The 6,734-nt window shown below is 35.6% G+C and overlaps 1 long non-coding RNA gene across 1 annotated transcript in view; it reads right to left on the bottom strand.

Moving 5' to 3' along the window:
* Nucleotides 1-2,118, bottom strand: part of LOC118762755 — a 16,732-nt gene extending 14,614 nt beyond the window's left edge. The window contains exon 1 of the long non-coding RNA XR_004998505.1: nucleotides 2,031-2,118. This is a non-coding gene — a long non-coding RNA (uncharacterized LOC118762755). The remainder of the gene's footprint in view (nucleotides 1-2,030) is intronic.
* Nucleotides 2,119-6,734: the final 4,616 nt, after the last annotated feature.

The following is a 6,734-nucleotide window of genomic DNA, read 5'->3' as shown; positions in this document are numbered from 1 at the left end:
CTTTCCACTTTCTTAATCTTGCTTTCGCTCTATCTTTCTATCTAATAATCAATCTATCTGTATATCTATCCGTCTGTCCAGCTATCTGTCTGTCTATTTAGTTATGTATACTTGTCTATCTGTCCATCAAGCAATATATTATTATGATTATATTATTATTATTATTATTATTATTATTATTATTATTATTATTATTATTATTATTATTATTATTATCATTATTATTATTATTATCATCATCATCATCATCATCATCATCATTAGTATTATTATTATTATTATTCAGTAGTTTTATTTTTATAGCGTGCTTTCACTTCACTACCGAGCGCAGCTCTGTGTGCCTTGGGTATGTGCTGTGATTTGTTGTGATGCTCTGATGGTTATTGTATGGAAAGTGTTCTGCGTAGGATGTGTGCAGTGCCTAGTAGTGCAATTTTCTGTATGTTATATGTGTTTGTAAGTCCTGGTGTTTTTGTTATGTATTTGTCTGAGTATTTTTTTATCATGCCTAATGCACCTACTATGATAGGAATTGTTTCTGTTTTTAGGTTCCACATTCTAGTTACCTCTATTTCCAGGTCTTTGTATTTTGAGAGTTTCTCCATTTCTTTTAGAGACACGTTGTCATCTGCCGGGATTGATACATCAATTAGAAAGCATTTTTTTTCTTCATGATCTCTGACAACTATATCTGGTCTGTTGGCCTTAATTTCTCTATCTGTGTGTATCGGCATATCCCAGAGTATGGTTGCTTTCTCGTTTTCTGTGACCTTTTCTGGTGTGTGCCTATACCATCTTTTTTCTGTTGTTATTCCATAATGTTGGCATAGCTTCCAATGTATGTAGGTTCCAACTCCGTCATGTCTGTGAATATATTCCTTCTTAGCCAGGACTGGGCAGCTAGAGATAATATGATTTATTGTTTCTTGTCCATCTCCACATATTCTGCAGTTACTTGTAATATTTCTTTTCATTACATGTTTTTGGTAATTTCTGGTGGGGAGGCTTTGGTCTTGTGCTGCAATTAAAAATCCCTCTGTTTCTGCTTTGAGTCCTGAGCTTCTCAACCATTGCTGGGATTTTTCTTTGTCTATTTCTTTTGCGTTTAGTTTAGTGCAGTATTTACCATGAAGGGGCTTTTCTTGCCATCGTTTTATCATGGCTCGTTGCTGTTCTATTTTTAGTTTGGATTTCATTTGTTTTATAGCTTTTGTTGTTTCTTCATCATCTTCTTCTTCTTCTTTGTGTTTATTAGGTGGTATGATTTCTTGTTTGTATTTGTCAGCTTCCTTAAATACTGAGAACAGTTTTTTGTTTTGCTCGTGTTTTGCTGCTATCTGGATCAGTTTTCCTTCCTTCTGAAGTAGGTATTTTTGCAGTCCTATGGTGGTTATTTTATAGTAGTTTTCCAGCTGTATAAGGCCTCTACCACCTTCTATACGTTGTATATATAGTCTTTCTATGTCAGATTTTGGGTGATGCATCCTAGATCCTGTCAGTATTTTTCTTGTTTTCCTATCTATTTTGGACAGTTCATTTCGTGTCCAGTTAAGGATATTGTAGCTGTAACTTATAACTGGGACAGCTAAAGTGTTGATACCTATTATCTTGTTTTTAGCATTGAGCTCTGTGTTTAGTATTGATCTAACTCGTCTATAATATTCTTTTTTTATTTTCTCTTTCATTTGTGTGTGTTGTGTCTTATCTAGTTCATGGATTCCTAAGTATTTGTAAGTTTGGCTTTGGTCTAATTCTTTTATTTCATTGGTTTTATCTAGTGTGATGTTGTTACTCTTAACTTATTATTATTATTGTTATTATTATCATTATTGTTATTATTATTATTTATTATTATTATTATTAGTAGTAGTAGTAGTAGTAGTAGTAGTAGTAGTAGTAGTATTGTATTATTATTGTTGTTGTTGTTATTATTATTATTATTATTATTATTATTATCCTCATTATTATTATTATTGTTATTGAGTGAAAGAGCAATGCATGCTATCAAAGTGACATGAAGCTCAATGTACCCATCTTGACTACCCGTCCGACAAGGGTACACCAGGCACATGCATTACAGCCATATGTACGCGACATGGTGATCTCATATCAAGATAAACAGCGCATGATCTTGCAGGCTGGTCCCAATTAGAATTTTCTTCACGTCGAGCAGCCTATTCCGCTCAAAAGGTCCCTGAATAAGGGGTGTTTAAGGATTTTGAACGAAACACCCATGTTTGCAGAGTTGAATCATCCAAACACCAAGGAATTCCTCTCAACACATGGCTACTTCCGCTCGTGATCAAAGATGCACATATCGTCAACCTCCAAGAGACATTCTCAACTAATAAAGGTCAATGACAATTCTAAGCACACCTTAGCACAAGATATGTCTTTGAGAAAGTAAATATTGTTATTGTAATTACATAAAAGAGATGAGTTTTGCGCGTTCGAAATGGAAATGTATTTTTTTCTGTTCATAGTAGCTGCGTAAGCAGTAGTGACTCTGGTGCAGTTGTAACAATCTTGAACGTTAATTCTTATAAACGTAAGGATAACTTTGGACCTCAAGGAAATGCTGGTCTACAAGACTTAAGAATGCATATTTCTTTAAACGAAGCCAGGACGATACATGAAACAGCAAATACAATGGGTAACTTTCCAACATTTTCACTAACTCTTTAAAGAAAGCCATCCTCAGAACTAATCATGTTATTAATTCAGAAACTATAAAAAGCGTTACCAGCCTAAAAGTAAGTGATACAATATGTACTGAAAGCAATAACCAGGCATTCATCACCATTAATGAAATTTCCGATAATCATTTGTATTTAAACGTGATTGAATAGTTTATATATTGACACCCTATTTATCTACTAGAATCATTTGAATAATCAGCAACGTGGAACCCAGAGTAGTGATTGAATGCCTTTAGCTGCTGTCAAAATATTCACAGTTTATTTACGTATTGTGTGTTTTCTTTCTCTAGTGCATGCATAAAAGTTCACCAATCCATATATATATGTATATGTATGAGTGTATGTGTGCGCGTAATGTATGTATAAATACATTAACATACATATGTATACATGTATGTATATACATATATATATATATATATATATATATATATGTATGTATGTATGTATGTATGTATGTATGTATATATATGTATGTATGTATGTATGTATGTATGTATGTATGTATGTATGTATGTATGTATGTATGTATGTATGTATGTATGTATGTATGTATGTATGTATGTATGTATAAGTATACATATAGATAGATAGCATAACAAGAAGACAAAGAAAAATTTTTTAACACATCTTTAATAATTCGTTACATTAAAGATGTGTTAAAGAATTTTCTTTTTCTTCTTTTCGTCAAACCCATTTTACGGTACAATCGTTAGGAAAATTTAATTTTCTCCACCTGAGGAATTCCGCCTTTGACCTGGAACTCGACAGTGTTGATAGCCCAATATTCGGGTCGGGTGTTTCTCTGGAAATACCCTAACTTCACAAACTACCGGACCTTGTATATATTGATATAAAATATTATAAGCACTTAATTTGAAAAGAAAAATCGTTCTCTCCAACGAGAACGATTTTGAATGTCTACATAGCCACTCACATCTACATATATTCCTATGTAAATAACACATGTATATAGCTCTTTATACGCCCTCTCATAAGTTACCCGCTCTACTATTAATTATTTCGAAACCATATGATACTTTATTCTCTCTCCTGCACATGTTACCCACAGCTATATCTATTGCTTACGATCACGACCAAATTGACGGAGGTTCTACTTGGCTGCTACGATTAGTAACCAATCTAAGGCGGCGAGCAGGCAGAAACGTTAGCGCTCCGGGCGAAATACTTAGCGGTATTTCGTCTGCCGCTACGTTCTGATTCCGCCGAGGCTGACTTTGCCTTTCATCCTTTCGGGATCGATTAAATAAGTATCAGTTACGCTCTGGGGTCGATATAATCGACTTAATCCGTTTGCCTGTCCTTGTTTGTCCCCTCTGTGTCTAACCCCTTGTGAGCAGTAAAGAAATAAGAAACGTTAGCAAGTCGGGCGAAATGCGTAACCGTAGTTCGTCTGCCGTTACGTTCTGAGTTCAAATTCCGCCGAGGTCGACTTTGCCCTTCATCCTTTCGGGATCGATAAATTAAGTACCAGTTAGCACGCCGGGCGAAATGCTTAGCGGTATTTCGTGTGTCATTACGCTCTGGTTTCAAATCCCGCATAGGTCGACTTTGTCTTTCATCCTAAATTCATTTCATCGATAAATTAAGTACCAGTTGCGTACTGGGGTCGATCTAATCGACTGTCTCCCCTCCGCTAAAATTTCGGACCTTATGCCAAGAGTAGAAAAAAAAAAACAAATCTATCTCAAATTGCAGTCTTACAAAAAAGAGCACATTGTATAACGCATTCGGAGATATGTCTATATCACAGATTAGATGGTCATAACTGGAATGCATTTAAACATAATTTAAATGGAGTTAAACATCAACAGCCACAAAGAAAATTTTCTCACCTAATCTATTTCTCTTATATATTTAAAGTTTTCTAATTCCAATGATAAGGGCAACTGTCACACCCAAGCCAAAGTTAACTTATCTTTCTCAAATCCCATTATATCCTCTTGATTAAAGGACAGGATATATTGGATAATATAATACTATAATACCCTAAAACAAACTGACCGAAGTGTTGCTCTGTCATACTGATCTCGAGTTAAACATCCACAGCAACAACAGAAATAGACTGTACAATGAAGACTGTCGTACTGCAACTTATTATGGTTCCTCGCTGCATATGCAGTGAAGGAGTGAAGTCCCAGTTACACGAAGTCTTGGTGTAACTGGAGCAACAAAACAAATATGAAGATCTCGTCTAATCATTCGACCGACTATCAACATGACTACCAACATGTTGTAGGACTGACTACTCGATCAGGTCTGTTATATGGCTACACAACAACAACAGCAACAACAACAATGTCTCATCAAGGTTCAAGGCCTGACTGAACACATCCTTATCCAAATGAAGCCCAGCCCTTTTGTCATAGATCCGCCTCATTTTTTTTTATGGGTGAGGGAGAAATATTTTTCAGGTATTGTGCATCAAAGACTACATTACCAGTTTGGGAAATGATTTTTTAAAAAATGCTGCTAGCTGGACTAACTGTTGAAGCAAAAGAGTAAATTTTATTGAGTCAACCCTAACGTATAACTGTTACTGATTTCATTATTCCTTTAGAAAAATTAGATATCCCGTTCAGAAATATAACAATACAACAGAAAATCATATGAACTCTGAATACAAGACTGTTAAAGGGTCCCACGCTTTATTTAATTTATTTTCATTAATTGCTTATTATTTTTCTTTTCGTTGCTCTTTTTTATTAAATGTTAAGCTATTGGCAGCTCATTTTGCTTTTCGTCTTTCTTTCTTCCTTTGTCTCTTTCGAAGGTTTTTCAAAACCTCAAAACAGCAGACCACCTAAATCAACAAATAACACCTTGCCTGAAATCCCGACCCGCTCCCGAACCCTCTGTACTCAGCCACACACACACACACACATACACACACTCATACACGCGCACACACACACATGCACAAACGTTACCTGTTGCTTCTTATCCATTTCTTCTTTTACAGATATCTATTATAATTGCTTTACTCCCACCGCCCTCCATATGCTCTACCCCATACGACATCACCGATACATCTGCCACTACCACCACTACCACCTCTGCCACCAACACCAATATCCTAAACCCAACGTTGAATATAATACTGCCATATCTACCTCAACTTATAACTGCTATATCAACCTCAAATTATACCCTAGCGTCTTGAGAAAAGAAAAGGATGGATTGAATTAAAGTTGTTTTGGAATATATGTGTATAAAAAAAAGGGCTGTGAGGTGATATCTGGAATACTATTGATCATTGGTCTACTTACTATGATCCGACTTGGGAACGAAATCGCGAACCGCGACCACTGGGGTATTTTAATTCTGCCAACTGCAGACACTGTGCATCGCATTACTGACACCATTATCTCTCCTAGTTATCAACACCTTCGTAGTTGCAGTCTTTATTCTTATCCTCTTCTTCCTCATGTTTACCCTTTCCTTCCTCCTTTTCTTTCTCCTCTGCCTCCTCTTCATCAGCACTTTCAGCATCACTGTTACGCCCATCGTAACAACACACCTCTACAACAATGAACGAAACGAAAACAGTTTCAAAATCAACAAAACTGCTCCTATAGAATCCCTACCACCAAGAGACATAACTACTGCTTGCAGAATTCGGTAACACCAGCGACACCACAACCACTGACATAGATACCACAGCACATATATGTGAAGCAAAATAATTGTAGAAGCTTTCAGAAAAAAAAATTGTTCAAAACAGCATAGATAAATACAACCCTAATTACACAACTAAAATAGCCGACCTAACAAAAAAGAATTAGAGACAACCTCAAACACAACACGTTAACACCATATTCAACATAAATACAGCTCAGCATTAAGCAACTAAACCAAAATAATATGAAAGAAAATAACCTGAAGGAAAGCAGAAAATTGACAGTCATTCTAATCCAACCTAAGTCGTAAAATAACAGTAAAACGGTACACAAATTAGTAGCATCAACAACTACAACGTTACAATAACAACTTCAAGTAACGTAAACACGCTCC

Source organism: Octopus sinensis, linkage group LG3 (assembly GCF_006345805.1).
Source record: "Octopus sinensis linkage group LG3, ASM634580v1, whole genome shotgun sequence".
NCBI classification, from domain to species: Eukaryota; Metazoa; Mollusca; class Cephalopoda; order Octopoda; family Octopodidae; genus Octopus; species Octopus sinensis.
Note: the sequence above shows the minus strand (reverse complement) of the source record. Positions and strands in the feature narration are given on the sequence as shown.